The following is a 22,972-nucleotide window of genomic DNA, read 5'->3' on the forward strand; positions in this document are numbered from 1 at the left end:
GAACTAATTCATAGGACGTTCAAATATGCACGTCCTACCTGTGGACAAAATCAAATAACATTTACATCCCACAACAGCAGCAGTGAAAATTTACACAGTAGAATAATTAAATCTTTGACCTGTTGGTAATTGTTTAAGACCATGTTGATTTGTGACCTAATCATTGCTGAAGGCCAATGGCAGAGAACTGAAGGGCACACTGACATCTCTCTACACCAACAATTAGTGACATCTCTAACAGGAAGCTAGCTGTATAATGAATTCACAACAAATGAACCGGACTGACACTTCTAAATTTAAATTCTAATTAATTCCCTCTAGGAAGTACAGCCCAGTCAATGACGGATGGCCAGGGGATTATAGAGATAGGCTAGAGATAGGATATAGTATTTATCTTCCATTAGCAGACTTATATAGATGTAGATAATTCTATATAAAGGATGACTTTTGGACGATTTACCCAGTGTTTAATTGCTTCTTTGTACTTTGGCAATCTCTGAAAATTTTGTACTTACCTCATTATAAAGCCACTAATTTTGGCATTTGAGATAATTACCATAATTGTACTAATGACTAAAGTTTATGTATACCATTGCAATACACTTATTAATACTGGTTTACAAATTGTATTATTTATATATATTTAATTTGCTTTTAGCAATCTTATGTGGGGATGAATTGGGAAGGGGTCATACAGAAACTGCAGGGGCTGCCATTTAGGTACCAAAAAATCTGTCTTAATTACCAACCATCTTACTACAGCACCAACTCTCATTTTCAGACTTATGTCCAAATTTTGGGAAGGGGGTCTTATTTGTGGGAGGGGTCTTATTTGTGGGAGGGCCCGGGTCTTATTTGTTTTTCTTTGTCATTGGGTCTTTATTGACAGGTTTGACTGAATATGTATTGCATTACAGAAACTAAAATGATATAACAAAAAGAAGTCATCATACCTGATTTATGGAGTCAATGAGATGGACATTTAATGTTCTGTACTTGCAAAGACTGTTGTGGTTTGGACCGTCCAGTTTGCAATGACCAGGACTGACCAAAATATTGTCCTTTCCTGACACATGGCCAGTCTGAAGGCTATTAGCACTAACCAGACACATCTCTAACAGATAAGTAGGTTTTTATACCCTCGCCTTGGGCTACACTCGGACCAGATTCTTCTGTAATCGCCTAAACTGACCACCACATTGTCATACACAAACTGATCACTCAGCTGTGATGATTTTGTCCTGATTTAGTTCGACAGGGATGAATTAAAATTATTCACCTATGGTAAAAGATCAGGCTGATTTCACGCCTTGTTTGGGCGACATAATTGGCTCTTGACTTGTTAATGATTGGACAGCAGGAGAAATATCAGGTTGGTGATCTGACCACAGTGGTCATTCCCTGGACTGGTCAGTATATCATCTCTCTGGACATTCTCTGGATTGGTCACTGGTCACATCAGCTAGTTCATGGACACCTAATCTGATCTAGTGAACTACATATACCTGATTGTTTTTGATTATTTCCTATCTGTCTAATGACCCACAATAAGGATTGTAAATCTACCCAGAAGTGTCACTGTGTGTTCTTGCTTTCCACTCATGACAAATTCGTAACTGAAATATTCATCCGAAAACCAGACATGTATGGGTCCAAACATTAATATATGTCTTCTGCTTTGAGGATGTATGAGCACATTGGATTATCTTACAATCTTTGAAATTTCCACTTTTCTCAGGAGTTGTGAAAATAAAATGCACACAATTCAGAAGTTGTTGCAGAGATAGGAATAGATTTCTCCCTTACACAGGTAAATATACATATTTTTTCTTTGACAATGTCTTTTATAATCAAGTGTACGTCTTAAAGATGAATTGTATACCTACAATTAATGAATGAAACATCTAACATCCATTGATACAGTAGATATAGTATGTGGATACTATAGTAGCAGACAAACTATTACTGAGTGTTTATGTTAGATAGATTAGCTAAATGACAACAAACTATCTTTGTTTACAAACAGTAGCAGCCTCCCTATCTGTCTATAATGCCAACAGTAACAGTAGCCAATTCAGGCCAGAAAACTCCCAGATCAGACTCTCTGATACCATGTACAGCTACACGCTCTCTCACTTATCAAGAACCCAACTAAACCCTGGCTGTAGAAAATGGAAATTGCAATTTTGAAAAATTCAGCTGTATTTTTTTTTGGTTGTATTCTCAGACTTTGTTCTGGTGCATTTGTGGGTTGCATTAGTTTCATTTGTGCCTCCATTGAAGGTATTTTGGTGGTATTCTACTTATATACAAAATAATAACAATGGAAAGATAATTGCACCTTGTATCAGAAATAAAATTTAGTTGTAAAATATTTTTATCTTTAATTTTTAATGACCCATTCCTGGATTCATTAAAAGATTGCATGCACTGGATGTCTTTAGGCTATATATATATCAATCAATTTAAGGTTTTCTACCAATTGTGAATATTAGAAATAATTCAAGCTGCATGGGGAGATAACCCATTTTTCAAATGTTTGTTTTCAATTTTGTAGTTAAGATTTAAAATAGGTGAGAGACTAAAACATTTGGCAATCTATTAATCATGCTTCTGAACTTTCTTACCGGTTTGATATAAACCTGTTTATGTGTTTATAAATAAGATGGAATGTGACGCTCCATTTAAGAAGGCGACCTCTCTCCAACTGTTCTGCATCATTAGCACTCTAGCTTGATGCTTTTAGCGACTCATTTATAAAATGTTTTGTATAAATCGCCTTTGAGCCTTAGTATCTTCTTCTTACCCCACCATCTTAGCAATCAATATCTATTTATAGCCTTAAGTTAAACAACAATGTTTAACAAACATCCTAAAATCTATATACTCAAAATGAAATAAAATTTTCAAATAAAAACAAGTTGGTGTCCCTGAGACCCAAAACCATTGTCAGAGATTTTAGTTATGGGCCATTGATAGAAGTAAGGAGATGGTCACATGACCACTATATAGAAGATGTTGGTCACATGACAATCAATGTCTTACAGTTTTTGATCAATACATCGGCAGAGCTTGTGTAGCAGTGCAAGGCTATATGTATGTGTCTGTGTATTGGTGGTAGTAGATGTCTATTAGTGAAATCGTGTGGGCAGTTACATAAAATCTAGTCGACATTAGGCGGATAACATAATATATAGTGTACATATTTCTGTGGTTGGCTGTTTAGTCACAGGTAAGTGTATATAAATATATATATCAGAGAGATGTACCAACATGTATAGGTAATATATGTATCAGTGCAGTAGATGCACACATACGTGCACCACATGTACATGTGGAGCGGAGATGGCTATACGATTTTGACAATTGGAGAGACATTCTCCGGAGATGGTGTGTGGATGAGAGGTAATTATGGAAAACTGTTACCGAGTTTGACCAGGGATATGTCACGTTTGACAACGTAATAACTACTGTCTGTAACTGGCAGAGGTTGTCAGTGACGTATAGGAAATATATTTCAGTTCCGTTTCAATGACATTACATTACGGAGAATACATTACACGTCAGTTTCAACGACAGACACTGATATCTCAATAACATTATCAAGACAGACTTTACTGACTTTGACACAAACGAATATAACATGTACATGTATTTCATTAAAAATTTAATTTTGATCAATTTTCAAACTATTTGAAAACGAGTAAAATATTATCAAGTTTTATTTATTGATCATCGATCTTTACTGGGCTACATGCGTTTAGGGTTTTATGCTGACTTTATGGAGCTCACAGAGAAATACATTTTGACATTGAAACAGGTCCTTAACTTTGAAATCGACGCCGTGTGACAGATTTCATCTATATGTTAATACAGATGTCACATTAGCATGACATGCACTTTCATTTGATGAGTATTACAGAGCCGGGATTTGAAGCAGTAAATCAGTGTGCTGTCAATTACCTACAACTGATGTTTCCAACTTATAGGACTTTTCTGCACTACTCTTATCTAATGAACCTTAGGTGACTTGTATGTAAATGGCAGCTTTATATAATTAACTTATTCACCCCTGAAGACACATTTAGACTCTTCTAAATCAAAGACTAGACCAGTCCATTATGAAATTGCAGGGTTAATGAATTACAGGATTGCTACTTGTGTCACGATTAATGCAAATAATCATAATCAAAATTATCTTGTACTATTCAAATCAAAAACTAGTAGCCCTTATCCATACTATACAGTTAAACATCTGCAGGATTTTAGAAAACTAATATATATGCATATTCATTAAAAATAAAGACATGTATGAACTTTTTGTGCCAACTGTATTATATAACAAATATGTAATCTGGAAAAAGGTGTATAAATTAATACTCATGAAAATGCCAAAATAAGCCAGAAAATTATTAATAACAAATTTTTGTTGGAAAATGGCAGAATTCTATATTGTTTGAGAAACGGTGTTCATACATGAATCATACAGTATTAAATTTCACAATAATAACAACATTTGTAAATGTCTGACAGTAAAATGTATTTAGTTTTGAGAACAACACCTCTAGATCCAATCAATATGTATCACACACCTTTCCCCGAGTCACCTGTGTATTATAAATATCTATCTGATATCAAGTTTTACGGCAGGGTAGCAATCAAGTTGATCGAGTGCTATAAACTTTACAGTATATCACATAAAATTTTACCTCGAAGGTTTAATGGCATTTTAAATTCACACTTATGTTTATCTGTTAAATATATTTCAATATTTCAGCAGCTATATTCTATTTATATTTTCTGAACGTGAAGTGTTAATACCAAATGTTGGTCATTTTTCTCTGGGAACTCCAGATTTCCTCGATCGTGAAAACTCAGATCTTAACAATTAACATAGTATAAGATTGAAATCAAATTTTTGGTGTGCAAATAGCACATGTATAGTAAATTTTTACAAATGACTGGCAAATAATTTAAGTCTACAACTTCATGGATTTAATGATTCATTAGTGATACTGGTATATAATTATCAATGTATGTCAAATATGTTTCCACTTAAGCCAGAAGTACACAGTATTGTTAGTCAAGTATCTATTTCTTGGCTTCAGCTCCTGTTTCAGAAGGTTCAATGCAAACGCCTGTTCAAATATGCTCTTTAACACTCATAGCATCAAATGTTTCATGAAGAAACCTGCTTTATTTAAACCTCCTCTGTAAAGTCTGGTTATCTTACAAACCAATTTTATTTGTAGTAATTAACATAAGTGAATATCACATACAATAATCAAAACATTATCATAATAAATCATTCTTTAGCAGCTAGAAGCGTTGATGATAACATTATTTTATTTGAGGTCGTAGCTGGTGGCCACCTTGTCAGAAGCTTCACACCTCCCCAAGAGGGAGTTAAGGGATTTCATGCCCGTTTTCATACCCAATTGATAATTGGAGGATAAACTAAGTCATTTCTTTTTATATCAGAGAAGTCATGCTGGTACATCTGAATGGGTCTGGATTCAAAGTACTGTTAGCTTAACAACTATTTTGAATGACTTCACACAGACATGAAATCCGGACACAGAACTAATGTTAACCTTCCGTTATATTTGAATTCTGTAGAAATATGCATATAATTGACAAATATGAATACAATTGACATCAATTATCAATATATCAAATAATTCCATTCATATTAAGCTGATTACAAGCTTGCAATGCTTATAGAATATCACTGTTAAGTGACCTATTGCAAGCTAACAAATGTCAGTGCTAAATGACCTATTGTAAGCTAACAAAGCTTAGAGAATGTCGTGCTAACGAAGTGACCTATTGTAAGCTAACAATGCTCCAGTGAGTGGTGTATCTTGTGACATTAAGGCATTGTGGGATATAACCCAACTCTGTCACCACTCATTTGCTACCTCCCTAACTGGATTGTCCCCGAACTTCTGACCCATTAATTGATGTGTTACCAAGATCAGGATTTTATAGTCTGATTTAAAAGATACATATGGGTCTCACATTGAAGATAAAAGTTGATGAAGATGGGTGGCAAAATGAAATGGTTGACAACCTTAGGTTTATAATGGTAGTTGATATGATGACATAATTGAAGGTAAATTTGAATGGCTACAGATGTTGTGGATAAGAAGAAAAGAAAGCTAACTCTTTTAAGACACCACTGTTCAAGTCTGTGTTTTATATCATAGAGGACATGTATATAACAGAAAACCAAATTTAAATGTTTAAAGTGCGATCTCACTGAACCATACCGTACCACTGTTCCAGTCTGTGTTATACCATATATAACCCTGAGGACCTGTATATATATAACAAACAATCCTAATTCAAATGTTTAAAGTGCGATCTCGCTGAACCATACCGTACCACTGTTCCAGTCTGTGTTATACCATATATAACCCTGAGGACCTGTACATATATAACGAACAATCCTAATTTAAATGTTTATAGTGCGATCTCACTGAACCATACTGTACCACTGTTCCAGTCTGTGTTATACCATATATAACCCTGAGGACCTGTATATATATATAACAAACAATCCTAATTTAAATGTTTATAGTGCGATCTCGCTGAACCATACTGTACCACTGTTCCAGTCTGTGTTATACCATATATAACCCTGAGGACCTGTCTATCAGTTATCAATTGTCACTGGTGTTACACCACCATACTGATACCATCTGTCTGAGAATGTACATCTGTCTCTAATATCTATAGTAGACACAGACATTATACAACAAGTCAGTAAATGAATATCCATTAATAGTTTTACTTGCATGTTCTCATAACTAAAGGTTTGGACATCCATACCTAGCATGAACAATATCACTGATTTCCCTCAAGGCACTAGTATGTTTATGTACAGAGATATATGATTTTGATGTATTGATTAATATACAAATGTATGTAAAGCTTTATTATTCATGTTGAGATGATAAATTTAGTAATAATGATATATTTTAAAGGTTATTGAATCTTTATCATCCTGAAACGAAATTTTTATTGAGGTGTTAATATATATGATTCTACATGGGTAAGTCAATTATAATGGCAAAATCAATATACCTTTCAAATATATTGATATCTATATATCCATAGAGCTATCATTTTATTTAATGTACTGTTGTAAATGTTGCCATTGAAGCATCTACCATATACAGCATTTAATACATAGGAATATAAATATGAATTAATTAACAAGGCTTTGCCTCGTGACCAAACAAAATTTTGTATTTTTCTTCCAATAAAATCTGTTGAAATCAAAACAAAACCTCACAAAGCAGTCCAAAGTCCTCTTTATCAACATGTTACAAAAAATTCTCGTTGTTTTCAAGGGTACAATTATACAAATGTCATTTCTGCAATGAAATGCCCCTTGGTGGTATTTAGCATTGTAAATTTCCCCCACAACAGTCTGCCTAACCTGACAGCTTTATGACCGTGCTATAATTATCACTGCACATGCATTGAGTGGCATAGTGCATGTGAGGCTTGCTCCTGGGTAGGTTTCACACCAGTTCGTTCCAGTACAGCCTAGGGGATTGTAAATGTCACACATTGTACATAATCACAGGGTATTTTGTGGGGACGTCCTATCCTGTAACTATATCAGTTAGTGCTATCAGCTAGAATTCATTCAGACACTATCACTGACTGAGCTCTGTATAAGACTTCTCTCTGATAACCTAGCTAGTTCTACTGGATTAAATTGTTACTGGATAAATACATTACTGGATTAAATGTTGATTGGATTTAAATCAAAACCATCCTGCAATAATGAGGTAAGGCTTTGGTATCATAATGCATTGATGATTTTTTTTAAATTTTTTTTAACAAAACCATGAAAACATGACAAAGAAATTATTATCTGTTGTCAACAACGAAATGATGAATTGTTTTGCTTTATTCTGCAAATGGTTGATTAATAGCTCAGCAAACACAAATTAATTGGGCCTTTTGTTTCTTCTGATATGTTGAACAGCAACAGCTGCATGAGTTTGGTAAGGTCAGTACACAGCTGACCATTAATGGTCAAAGACAGGTGCTAGTACATGTGTGATTGCCTTGTGATATGGCGGGGTGCATAGGGGAGGGTTGACCTTGGCTGGTAGGGGCCAGAACCATTTAAAAGGTCACCAAAACTAATAACTTGTTATTCAATATGAAAAGGAAGATGTATGAGATGTTAAATGATAGCTGTGTCATGGAAGACCATCATTTCATAATTTTGAAAATTATAACTTATTATATTATTAAAATCATTGATGAAGGAATCTCCACAGATTTTTTTATCAGGTTTTCATGATGTTTAAGTTGGCATATGTGTAAAGTCCATGTGATAAGGGGAACAATTTCATTTGAGGTCCGCATCCCCAAACTAGTAGAACAGCAAGTTACTGACTGGATGGAAATATAGCCATCATAGTTATCAACTACAACATCTGGAGGATGGAGGGTGGAGCTTTATGATTGATTGGGGGAGGGGGAAGACACAATTTGAAACAGACAGATGTCTGAGGGAGGAGGGTCAAAAAGGCCTAGGAGTGACACACTTGATGTTATTTATAGAAATCCCATCACTCAATTAGAACCTCTGTTGTCCACAAAGGTCATGAATTTTAAGATGGTAATTTTTATTTGAAATCCCCTTTAGTCCATTGTACAAGACTCAGCTGGGGTTCAACTCCACAATTATCACCCTTCTGACTATCTATGTGTGTGTGTATATAGCAGGTTAGTCTAATAGCAGGTTTGTCCTGATATGTCTCCATTCTGGTTAAATTTAGCAACATGGCTAAACATCTGGCCTTGCCTGAAGACTTACAGAGATAATCTAACATCAAACCTGATCAGAAACAGTCGGATATATACACATCAGTCATGTTAGCAACACTTTGGTAAGTAAAGATTTTTGTAAAATAGCTATATAATTTATCAAAGACCTTTGGGGTCATCCATCTTCCAAATTTTGAATTCATTCACCCTTAATAGTTCACTACCCTGAAAACACATACTGGGTCTCAGGTCAGAACCAGATAGGGGATATTTACAGTAAAATTGATTTATCATTAAAACAAGTTGGTAATCTGAGGCCTTATTTCATGCTGGGTTGTGGGAACCTTGTATAAAATACATGGTCAAACTTTTGAAATGGGGCTGAAATGTGGCATTGGTCATGTATGATTCAAACCTGGTATTATGTTTCCTTAGCAGGATTTCTAGATCAAATCAAACATACTTAAACATAGGGTTTCAATGATCATTTTGAGAATTTTTGTAACTATAAGATCTGGTAAAACTTTGAATACAGTCAAACTTGTCTATAGAGACCACCAATGGGACAGAGGGAAATGATCTTTATAGCTAGGTTGCTGTTAAACACAGGTTGAATTGTGTTCAAATTGGTCATTTGGGACCCTAGAAAAGTGGTCTTATTAAGCAGATGAACTTAATACAGAGGTGGTCGCTAATTAAGGCATAATTTTACTGTTAAGCACAATTTTCTAATTACAGTTCATGCATACATATAACATTGCAAATGATCTGTTCAAAATTGGCATAGGGTTTCTGTATATAGTTTCAGTCTGGTTAGCTTGAGTTATGGAATTCTGGTATGAATAATCTGGCCAAAGTTGACATATGGGGCTTCAAGACATATATATCAGTAGCTATATTAAAGATGATCTGGTCAAAGTTTACAAGTCACTTCGAAGTTCATAGCAATGGAAATCCTACAGAACTGAAGCCTACAATGCTATTTGTAGGATTAACAGACTGAGTAATATACATTACTTCAGTCTATTTACCAGGCTATTGAATGCACTTTAACTTTAAGTAAACAGAATTACTGTAAAACCAAACAGATTAAGATAAAAATTCCACTGATTATGATATCCGGTTCCAGATAGCCTTTACCGCAAAAAGTGTACAAAAAAAAAAACTGTCCTAAATTCATATCATAACAGTTGACATTTAGCTGATATTTACAGTTGATTCGGCTATAAAGGTTTTCTGTCTGTGTCTTCACACTGAGCAAAAATCTAGTACACAGATTGGCCCATCTCCACTCTGTCAAATAGTAATTACTAACAATATAGTATACCAATTTGTCAGTATTGTACCAGTGCTTGTTGACCCCATTCATTAGCTGTAGCTATATGTGATCTTGGCTGTACATACAACTAGATCTGAGAGGTTGCAGCGTGCAGTGCAATACGTTTATTGGCGTAAGTATATGATACGTAAATACTTCCTTCAGATTTTGACACTCTTTGGTGCAGTAATATAATCAATTAGTTGGGTATACTATCACATTCCGGCCTGTTGGCCAATCACGAGTAATTGTGGCTGTCTTCTGAAGCCCCAGGCCTCAGATGTATCATACCGTTTTGACTTTGGGCTAGAAGTTGTATGTAAGTTTCCTTACAGTCTAAACTAAGCAGAAACAGCATGCACATGTACTCATGCCAGTTATTATCATTGACGTCTTCAGGTCCTCAGGGCTATATAACTTTTGTCCAATGATATATACTCTCGATAGATCTATAAATATAACAGGATATGTAACCGATTCTCTTTATTAATATACATGTACTTCCTCTACTTCAACATGTCGTCCAATAAAAGTGCAGTAGGGTGAACTGGAGAACGTTTCAATCAATTGCATCATCATATGATACTCAACCAAAATTTTCATATTTTTTTTTATTAAGGTCTTAAAAGTCCAAAACCAGACATGAGTGGATTAAATCCGGTTGAGATTACAAATTCTTATTAATTATAATGTAATATCTTAGGTATTATTGTACGTAATATGAAAGTGATAATAATAGCCGGTGAATCAATGATATATCTTAATTTGACACTGCCATATAAGAAATATCTCATCTTTAAACACTTCAAAGACAAGAATTAACGATTTCTTCTAAGAAGTTTAACGAGTCACAAGAAAGGAAAGGTTTCTCCTCAGAGCTATTATCAGTCAGAGCAAGGAAGGAAAAACTCTGTTTCCTCCGAACTCTAAAGAATCCCAATGTTATGAGAATAGTCCACATTCAGTAAGAAGTATATTAAGACGCTTCCCTTGATATAAGCTGAGGATGTAACATAAATGAGATACAAAGTGGGCATTGACATTCACTACTGAATGGCATGATAGTACATGTGAAAATTCTCAGTTCAAACAGAGCAACATAAAGGGCACATAGAATAACAAAGGGTGAATGCAGTAACAAAGAGCATCGTGGAACAGATAACTGATCTTTATAGAGAGACAGGATTCAACAATGCCTAAAGACATTGACCAGGAATTTACTATCTCTATGTTCTAGAATCGTACAAAGAATTAGACATAGGGCTCATGGTCTTCATATAGACACCCAATTAGTCTCCTGCTACCACTTTTGCATGGGCTACCATTCTTATGTGAACTACAGCAATGAGTCCATCTGATTCAGCTATACCATTAGGCTGCTCAACCTACAGTTCTTGTCATCAGCTATTCTGATGGCCATTAGGCTTCTTTTCATCAGCTATTTTTTGCCATTAGGCTGTTATACTTACAATTCTTGTCCAAGGTCATTACAAATTCAAGACAAGAAATGCTTAATATGGTCAATAGATTGCGCTTTCTCTGAGAATCGGTAATGATATCGACCTTGGCTCCTGTTGAGTAAGTATTGACTTGTCCAGAAGAGTATTAACCTTGTCCGTATCATTTCCAGTCATGTGGAAGATGACATTGAACATCAACAGGCCCCAGTAGACTTTACAATATAGTCTATCATTGCTAGGCAGTCTTGTGGAAGGAAATGTGGTCCAGAATAAAAGATCCAACTTAAATGGCTATATTATGAGTATATTCCTGGAAAACCTAATTGTGTGTATACATAATGGTCCTGTAAATCTCATAGAATTTCAACAACATTACAGAAACTCCCTTGTGTGCCTGTATATTCATTTAGATCTCATAGAATTTCAACATTGCATGTATTCTTTCTAGAAAAAATTCCCTTGAGTGTCTATTATTGTAAAAACTCTTCAGAATTTTACAACATTTAAATGCCAGCTCAGTAAACTTGTTTAGGTTGTTTTTTCAGCATTTATGGAAATAGGTCATAAAGATGCTAAGCAAAGATAAACAATTACTGATCTGTCAATTTTAAAATAAGCAATCAGAAAATTCCCTAATGGAGTTACCGGACTGGAAGTGGCTTTGGCCATACTTAGTAATGGTATTCAGGACAGTAAGTGGGTCGATGTCAGGCAGAATTAGTATTTAGTGACTATATCGTAGCCTTTCTGGTGCCATATTGACTGAGAGGGCAAGTGACATGGCTCCAGCTTCATCAATATTTTCCTATCTGAACAAAAATCCTTCACTTGAAATGATGCATTGGTATAAACATTTTAAACTTCAGAGAATATTTTCTATTAAAACTTTTTTCTTAAATCTGGTAACAGAATTTGCTCCCATGGTAACAGTAAAGAGGATCTATATCAATAGCTAACTATATAGATACTCAGAACATGCAAGGTTCTAAAATTGTGAAAGACATGCAATATGGTGTCCAGAAATTGTATGTCACATGCAATCTTCTTGAAAGACGTCTCTTTAATACATATGTACTGATGGAGCCTTGATCTAAAATGTTCATTACAGACATTTAACTTATCCACCCCTAAAAACACATTTGGACTCTTCTAATTCAAAGGCTGGAACAGTTCATTATGTATGTTCAGGGGTGAATGATTAAATGGGCAATGGTCAGGTAAACATTGCTTACCCTTGAAGAAATCAGTTAGTTATCAATAATTGAAACACCTAGAGGTCAAACGGTTTGGATAATTAACGCCTTGCTAAAATAAATCAAAACAAATGTAAAGAGTGCATCTTCATAGGAACATATTATTGTATTAAGATCAAACTATCTGTGATATTAATGAATCAATGTTTATATCAATGTTTATATCAATGCTCAATAGTGTATGTTCTTGTCCTAGGCCAATTCCAATTTGTAGTGAATATGTCAGGATACTGTTGCATTCATGGAGGAGAAACAAGGTCATGAGCATTCATGGTGTTTATACATATTTCTGCTTTCAATCTCTGTTTGGTTTATAACATTCATGAATTTTAATTGTTTAGTTCAGAGCCTTATGGAGGGGAAATAGGGCTATGGAACATTCATCTGCTTAAATGTATTTCTATATTTCCACTGGTTTCCAACTTTCATGAGTTTTAGTTGTTCAATTCAGAAACTTATGGAGGTAAAATATTTCCTGGGTGCATGATGCTTATATTGTATTTCTATAGTTCCAAGCAATGTTTGTAACTTTCATGGATCTTTGTTGTTCAGTTAAGACCATTTTGTCTCAGTTTAAATGACTTTTAAATGATCCTGTTTGACACTCTCTCTTAGATTGTTTCCAAACTTTTACATTAATCACATATCCTACCCAAACGATTATACCCCTGGAACATCCAAACATCTATTCACTTCAACATTAAGCCTATAATTTTAAATCCAAATTGATCATGCAAATATGTGCATGCTTGCCACTTTAACCTCCCATTAAAGTTTAGAAACAGCAGATGTGCTTTTTGCAGGTGTGCCTTAGATTGCAAGTTAAAAACACACTAGATGTTTTATAGCCAATCTTAGGAGAAAAACATTTATGCAGCTTTGTATCTAAGAAGTACTAGACCTCCTGTAAGAGTGGTGTTGTTTGAAATTCAGAAATAATGATAGGGTCAATGTATTTAATCTCCTATGGCTTCCAATACATTCCGAAGAAACTCATTATCTGAAACAGGGAGGTCTTCTCAGAAGCACAGGTATGTTTGAATGTGAAAAATATTTTGTATGAGAGATTTGAACAAAGACAATATCGGAACAGAGCAAATGCTCTGAAGGCATATAAGTAATTGTAATTGTAGCAATTTGTTTGGTCATATCTTGTATAAATTGTACTTTTATGGAGGGATTTGATTATATATGAACTCTGTTTTACATTATTTTCACAGCTATGTAGTCACTTATGAAGGAACTGCCTCAGAGAAAAAAGCATTGACCTATAGCCATTTAACCTGGCATTAATACTGTCCTGTTGAATGACCTCAACTCCCTAAACAAAGGTTAATGGTCTATGATAAGGTTAATGGTCTATGATAAAGGTTAATGGTCTATGATAAAGGTTAATCCCATTATTGAAAAGCAAAACAGGAAAAAAAAACCCAAACCTTTAAGTATAGATGCTATGAATATTTACTTATTAAGATTTTTTTCCTAATTTTTTTAAGATAATTAATATCCCTCGTTTTCTGGTTTGCAGCATTTTAATATATCTATGATCAAAGATGAACAGTGTATAACTGTGTGAAAAATAAACCTTTAGGCATTTCATGCAAGTTTCAGCCAAATCGCACCGGTAGAACTTGAGAAGAAGTTCAAAATGTGTTTTCAAGATGGCGGCTGTGGTGGCCATCTTGAATTTTAGATTGTCCCAAAAAATAACAACACTTTGTCGGGACCATGTCAGGATCGTTTCACCCAAGTTTCAGCTAAATCGCACCGGTAGAACTTGAGAAGAAGTTCAAAATGTGTTTTCAAGATGGCGGCTGTGGCGGCCATCTTTGATTTCAGATCGACCCAAAAAATAACAACACTTTGTCGGGACCATGTCAGGATCATTTCATGCAAGTTTCAGCCAAATCGCACCGACAGAACTTGAGAAGAAGTTCAAAATGTGTTTTCAAGATGGCGGCTGTGGCGGCCATCTTTGATTTCGGAACGACCCGAAAAATAACAACACTTTGTCGGGACCATGTCAGGATCATTTCACGCAAGTTTCAGCCAAATCGCACCGGTAGAACTTGAGAAGAACTTCAAAATGTGTTTTCAAGATGGCGGATGTGGCAGCCATCTTGGATTTCGGATCGACCTGAAAAAATAACAACACTTTGTCGGGACCATGTCAGGATCATTTCACGCAAGTTTCAGCCTAATCGAACCGGTAGAACTTGAGAAGAAGTTCAAAATGTGTTTTCAAGATGGCGGCTGTGGCGGCCATCTTGGATTTCGGATCAACACGAAAAATAACAACACTTTGTCGGGACCATGTCAGGATCATTTCATGCAAGTTTCAGCCAAATCGCACCGGGTAGAACTTGAGAAGAAGTTCAAAATGTGTTTTCAAGATGGCGGCTGTGGTGGCCATCTTGAATTTTAGATTGTCCCAAAAAATAACAACACTTTGTCGGGACCATGTCAGGATCGTTTCACCCAAGTTTCAGCTAAATCGCACCGGTAGAACTTGAGAAGAAGTTCAAAATGTGTTTTCAAGATGGCGGCTGTGGCGGCCATCTTTGATTTCGGATCGACCCAAAAAATAACAACACTTTGTCGGGACCATGTCAGGATCATTTCATGCAAGTTTCAGCCAAATCGCACCGACAGAACTTGAGAAGAAGTTCAAAATGTGTTTTCAAGATGGCGGCTGTGGCGGCCATCTTTGATTTCGGAACGACCCGAAAAATAACAACACTTTGTCGGGACCATGTCAGGATCATTTCACGCAAGTTTCAGCCTAATCGCACTGGTAGAACTTGAGAAGAAGTTCAAAATGTGAAAAGTTAACGCACGGCGCACGGCGGACGGCGCACGGCGCACGGCGCACGGCGGACGACGACGGACGAAACATGATGACTATAGGTCATCCTGACCCTTCGGGTCAGATGACCTAAAAAACCATTGACCTATAGCCATTTAACCTGGCATTAATACTGTCCTGTTGAATGACCTCAACTCCCTAAACAAAGGTTAATGGTCTATGATAAAGGTTAATCCCATTATTGAAAAGCAAAACAGGAAAAAAAAAAAAACCTTTAAGTATAGATGCTATGAATATTTACTTATTAAGAATTTTTTTCCTAAGATAATTAATATCCCTTGTTTTCTGGTTTGCAGCATTTTAATATATCTATGATCAAAGATGAACAGTGTATAACTGTGAAAAATAAACCTTTAGGCTTTGTTTTTCCATGACGTCAGAATTCAAAAACCTGTTAATCCTGTATTCAGATATTGTGGTTAATGCATACAAAGTCATTTAATTTAAATGTCTGTCTCACTCGTAAAAGACATCCATCTTATTCATAAGTCTTCTAACAAAGGGAATATTACACAATGCATTGCTTATCATATTCTTTTTGTTTAATTTTATCTTTTGTTTTATATTCAAATTATGTAAATTAAGAATATATTTAAAAGATGACAGAATAATTTAATACATTGTTTATTTAATACGAAATGTTTATTTAATACGAAATGTTTATTTAATACAAAATGTTTATTTGATACTGAAGTGTATGTAACTTGTCAATTTAATAATGATAAAAAGAATAAGACAGGGAACCATCCTTCGTCCACCGTAGTTGTAATGGATGTCATAACTTTTCAATACTCTGGTTATCACAGTTGGGTTCGACAAGTGCACTAGTGATAAAAACTGGATCTAATCTACATGTACCTGTCACAAACTGTCTAGCTTTGGGACCAGGTAACTACATGTCACAAAATATATAATACTAGTACGGTAATTTTACAGACGAGAATGTTGTACCTGTATACAGACCAGGAGTAAGCAGAATATACAAACATTACTGTCAATATTATTGGATAAAATATATATTTGTGGGTCGATTGATCTAATGTGTCAAATCCAATGGATTATACGAATCTTGTTTGAGTGAGAAATGTGGAGGAATCGTTTGTCTGCAGATTGATCGTATTTTCAGTAGGTGAGAATTAATTGTCGAACATATTTTTTCTTCCTATTTTATCAAGACAAATCATGGCGCTGAAGATCTAACATATTTAAACATATTACCAATGAGTAATCAATATTATCCTGTGCAGTATTTAGGACACTGACGATATATATATAATCATTTCTAAAAATAACACCAATCCTGTTTCACCCCTGTGTAATCTCAAAGTTGAGGGAAAGAGAAGACATGTATTTGTACAGATAACTCACATGTACAGAAGAATTATATGTTAATTCTCTATTTGTTTAGACAAGAGAAGATGGATTTTGTTTGTGTATTGAAGATTTAGATAATGCTCATATACAAACATAGACAAACAGATCAGTTGGCTTTAGATATAATGATCTATGGGAGATATGTATTAAGTAATATGTACACAAACTAGAACTGTGAAATAATGAATTAGCATAGGCCTTGTTAGCTTAAATCTATTTAGAATACCGTATTTGACCCAACAAACATCTAGGGCACTTAAAACTTTGAAGCAAATAAGGGGGCGCTTAATGGAATCAAATTTGGACTAGCCTTTCATAAAGTAAAAGTATTACACAAAGTAAGCAATAAATCCATTTGCAAACGAAATCAGATAGGAAACTAACACAGTTTTGATATTTTCAGTCTGCATTTTATTCCAAGTAAGTGAAATTGAAGCCTAAAAAAAGGGTGCTCATAGGGGTGGACAGGCGCTTATTGGGTTGAATATGGTTTGTGCAATTCAGCATATTTTAAGAATGAATGAAGCATGTACTTATATTTTATTAACAATCAATTTAATTAAATCCAACTAAATGAATCTTTCAGGTGATATTATACAAGTATATTTAACTTTTATATTTAAAAAAAATAATGTAATTGCAGTTTCTGTATTTAGAAAATAAATATATATAGTTCCAAATTTATACAGAAAAATATTTTATCTAGGACACATGCATTAAAAGTAAATACATGTACGTTGTTTTCTATTATATGAATTAGCTAGGAGGTGCGTGCATTAAAAAATGATCTGACATTTTGAAAATTAAACGAAAATATCAAATATAACAGGGTCGTCCACTAAATGATACAAGAGTATCAAATGAGGATGAGTAATGCATCATCTATAATCCTGTTGTCATCAAAAATTTGCATTGTTACGCAACATGTTGTTTTGTGTGGCATATACGTAGATGTGACAAAACTGCACTAACAGCTACGAAACAGCTGTTTTCAGTCACATAATATCTAAGATGTTTAATTCAACCATGACACTATTTGAATTACGGTAGAGGCATACAGTATTTTAGAGCTATATTGAATTATCGTTTTACAAAGTTTCAGTAAAGTGGATATTTTTGGGGGTAAATTTGGTGGATGGGGATATTTCAGAAAAAATTTCAAATATTTTTCCCCTCGTTATATATATAGTACTGATGCCTTTTGATAAAAAAACAAAACAAAAAAAAAATTCTATTGCAATTATTTAAATTTTCACTAAATTGACTAGACTATTCAGGACTATTGTTGTACTCCCACGATTATTGTACACCGTACATGAAGTGAGAACGCACATGGATCTCAATAATTATGATACGACCCCAGTATTGTGACAACCTCATGTTAACGAGAATTCTTTGAATTCCCCTCCCAAACGACTAATAACTCGGGCACACCTGGAAATGCTTGGATAATGCATACACATTGTAACTGAAGGAAGAATGCACCAAGATATTTCATGATCATAACAATACGCTATATGCTTACCATATCACTAACGAATTGTTAGCAGTATGTGTTATGAAGAAACGTACAACATGTCTTGTTCATTTGTATCATCCTCTCATCCTTAGAGTATGATACAGATAATTTCAATGATTTCTGAGAAAGAAAACAAAATTTATCGTCATCAAAACTCTTCTCATTGAAAGATAAAATATAAAGTTTCATCCTATCCCATCTTAAGTGTCCTAGGCTTGGTTATAACCAGAACAAGGAAATTAAGGCCCATCAATTGATCAACCTATACCACTATCAAGACTCTTCCTCTAAAGCACTTGAAACAAATCTTGATCATTTCCCCTAAAGAAAGAAAACGAAATTAATTGTGATGAAAGATCAATTATGCTTACGATTCCACAAAAATCTATGTTGTCATATATTCATGTATTGCTTTGTTTAAATGATTTTTTATTTTGGATTTTTTTTTTTGAAAAAAATGGTTGTATGTTATTCTTTTCATATCCTTTAATTGCTAGCTGTAACCTTGTTTCCTGTAGAGAACGATAGGTATCAGATTGGGTGTGTGTGACCTTGACAAAGGTACCTCACCCTAACTCATTACCCATGAAAATTCAAAATGGATTCTTCCCACCGCTGAATCAGAAGAGTCCAAATGTGTCTTCAGGTGTGAATGATTTAAATGTTACGGCAGCTGACACAGGCGGGCTAGACATGTATCATTACCTGGTTACACTATGGGGCTAATTATCAGGGCTAGTTACAGTACACATTTGTCATCAGACCGGCTGTTACTTCTGTATTCGAATAGGTAATACCTGATGGAATTCTTCTCATTTTATACGGATTGCAGGCATACACTCAGCATGGCCAAGTTCTCATAGACAAAATTATTGGTAACATATGGCAACATTACTATATATCTATTTAGATCAATATTTACAGAATTTATACGTCTTCTATTTGTTAAGTCAGCCATCCTGGATAGACATTGTTGTAGTCATTTCTCAGGTCTATTAGCTAGGGACACAGCTGTTTCCCATGCACCTATATATAATAATTTCCCTACAACAGTTATAAAGACAAATACCAGTATATCTCCCTCTCAATTACTCGATCGTTCCAAATTAAAATTCATATCAATAAAACTTCATGCATGTAACTGAATTTTAAGATTTGAATGAAAACCAATAAATGCGGTACCGTGAGTTCTATTATTACTTCTTTAATTAATTACAGGTATATCTATAGGTATATCAGTTGTATCAGTATACCAAGTGTCTCTCTCAGCACTTATACATGTGAATATACCGCAGTCTCCCAAAACACGCACCTCGCACAACATATACGCAGGCCACAACATATACGCAGGCCGTCCTTACATGACCATAGCTGTTCATAGGACGTTAATTCATCAAACAAACAAACAAACAAACTTATATACAAGTCACAATATAATGTGACACATTTTATGTTGTGCAGGTGACATTGAATCGTTTGCTAGGAGTATTATGCAAGTTCAACAGCCCTTCAGAGATAGAACCCGGCTGTCAATATCAGGGAAATAGACAAAGGGGATATAAATTCATGAAATAGACCAGGGAGATATAGAATCGTGAGGGAGATATAGAATCGTGAGTCTATATCAACTAGGGAAACAGACGTCAGTGAGGAATAGGTTTCTATGTCAATCAGTGACAGGTGGTATTGTAGGTAGATTGATTGTGACATTTTCAATTACATCTGGTTGTCATGGATACGGGCATAAACCAGGCACAACAGAAAATTCTCATCAGGTAGGGTCTTTTGATGATAAAAATACATGTATATAATGAGGAGTATATGGTGAAAGGTTTATGAGGCAGATGAAGTATGTGATCTGAGAACATGGTAAAGAATGTCTATTGTTTACAGCTTTGCCTATCTGGCTATTGTATAGAAGCCAATTTTGCCATCGATAGTACAGTAGCCTCTGGCTATTGTATAGAAGCCAATTTTGCCATCGATAGTACAGTAGCCTCTGGCCATTGTACAGTAGCCATTTTTGCCATCTGGCCATTGTACAGTAGCCTATCTGGCCATTGTACAGTAGCCTATTTGCCATCTGCATTGTACAGTACAGTAGCCTATCTGGCCATTGTACAGTAGCTAAGCCTATTGGCCATTTTAGCCTATCTGGCCATTGTACAGTAGCCTATCTGCCACGCCATTGTACAGTAGCCTATCTGGCCATTGTACAGTAGCTATATAGCTATCTGGCCATTGTACAGTAGCCTATCTGGCCATTGTACAGTAGCTATATAGCCTATCTGGCCATTGTACAGTAGCCTATCTGGCATGACAGTATATAGCCTATCTGGCCATTGTACAGTACTAGCCTATTGGCCATTGTAGTGCATATAGCCTATCTGGCCATTGTACAGTAGCTATATAGCCTATCTGGCCATTGTACAGTAGCCTATCTGGCCATATATAGCCTATCTGGCCATTGTACAGTAGCCTATCTGGCCATTGTACAGTAGCTATATAGCCTATCTGGCCATTGTACAGTAGCTATAGCCTATCTGGCCATTGTACAGTAGCCTATCTCATCTGCCATTGTACAGTAGCTATATAGCCTATCTGGCCATTGTACAGTAGCCTATCTGCCATTGTCAGTACATCGTACCTATCTGCCACTGTTCAGTAGCCTATCTGTCCACTGTTCAGTAACCTATCTGTCCATTGTTTAGTAACCTATCTGTCCATTGTTCAGTAGCCTATCTGTCCACTGTTCAGTAACCTATCTGTCCATTGTACAGTAGCCTATCAGTCCATTGTACAGTATCCTATCTGTAGTCTATCTGGCCATACATTAAGGAAAAGTATAGGCTATCCGGATCTATAAGAACTCACACTACTATCTCCAATGTTAACAGTGCCTGGGTGTGGCTTCAGTAACGAACTCTGATAAACTAGGAGTGTTTGCTTGTTCCTGTGAGTAATTAAGTATTTTTATAACATTTTTATGTACCCCTGACTGGTGCTGTATCTAAGATAGTGTAGGCCTAAACATCACTGGCTGAACGTGTAAATCAGCTGATCCACTCTCAACACGTAATTAATTTGACATTTTTTTCTGCCTCTTTGTGTTCCAAAAAGAAGCTTCAGGATAAGAAGGGAGATGGAAATCAGTAGTTAACAAGGAGTAGTAAGACAATCAATGTTGGAACCCTTAGATATATTTTTATATAGCGATCACGGACAATAATAGGAAAGTATAAGATACTACTTATTATAAATAATAGCAGATTTTATCTATGAAAGTCTATGCTCATGCAACTTCCCACAGGACCAAAGTTTCAGAATGAGATGATAATATTGAGCTTATATGATCTACAACAATGTTTTGTAGCTATGAGCACATTCTAATCTCTATCTTGTTTCCGTCACATGTTGCCATACAACAACAACACCTGGTGAAGTGAGACTGGACACCATTAATTCTATACCTGATCTAAATTATCAAAATTATTTGAACTGTTCAAAAGGAGGGAAGTTATATGAAAGCCATGATAGGTAACATATACAAGTCGTCCCTCACAACCCCCCCCCCCCCCTTAAAAAAAGAAACACCAATAAACCCTCCCCCTCCAAAAAAGCAAACCAAATATCAACAATCTCCTAAATAATCTTAGTCCCTGACTACCGTTTCAGATTGTTACGCAACAGATCCAACTGAAAAATTTGAAATTTTACAGGACGATAAGCATTTTAACATCTCCCTATAAGTTTTGCCTTATCAAGCCCTGTATTAAGGCAAATATACTGTTCAATTTTTCATTCAAGGACGTGGGTGATACACTTCCGCACAAATTGATAACGAGCAACTTGATCTTTGGAACTTAAAACAGCATGTAAAGATATGACATCATATTGCATATTTCCAAAGATTAAAAGGATAGGATATTTATTCCTGGTGTAGATATATGTATAGCCGAATAATGATTTCCGCCATTAGCTGTGTGCAGGCTGTGTGTGGGGCGAATACACTCTAGACTTGGAGTATGGTCGACAGTGTGGGCTTTTAAATGAAGGGCTAAAGCACTTTAGGGTTGGTCCATGTAAGGAGAACATGGAGTACTATAGCTCTGCGTGTGGATTTACATATATTTATCAGTAAAAGTAAGTAATTCATTCTTTTCTAGCACTGAGTAATCTTATTGGGATTAAAACTAATGACAAATAAATTATATGTAATTATAAATTATAAATTTAATATAATATAAGTCACATCTCTAACATTGTTGTTTCTCAAAAATCAAATCATATGATCAGTCAGGACTTTCTCTTATATCCATTCCTAATCTGTATAATTATCTAATTATAGTCTAATATGTTTATTCAATTTTAGAGTCAGTCTAT

The 22,972-nt window shown here is 35.1% G+C and overlaps 1 protein-coding gene across 7 annotated transcripts in view; it reads left to right on the top strand.

The window, feature by feature from the left end:
• Positions 1 to 22,972, top strand: part of LOC138328485 (leucine-rich repeat-containing protein 24-like) — a 41,144-nt gene that overhangs the window by 10,795 nt on the left and 7,377 nt on the right. Inside the window, exon 1 of one of the 7 annotated variants that reach the window (XM_069275310.1) lies at positions 3,043 to 3,232. The exons of 1 other annotated variant lie outside the window; for it this stretch is intronic. The gene's annotated coding sequence lies outside the window, so the exon portion shown is untranslated. Of the gene's footprint in view, positions 1 to 3,042; positions 3,233 to 3,274; positions 3,406 to 7,579; positions 7,806 to 16,546; positions 16,826 to 22,569; positions 22,733 to 22,972 lie in introns of those variants that run through there. 5 more of the 7 variants (XM_069275311.1, XM_069275314.1, XM_069275312.1 and 2 more) reach the window with 5 other exon arrangements.

The sequence above is a fragment of the Argopecten irradians genome, chromosome 7 (genome assembly GCF_041381155.1).
Source record: "Argopecten irradians isolate NY chromosome 7, Ai_NY, whole genome shotgun sequence".
Lineage (NCBI taxonomy): Eukaryota > Metazoa > Mollusca > Bivalvia > Pectinida > Pectinidae > Argopecten > Argopecten irradians.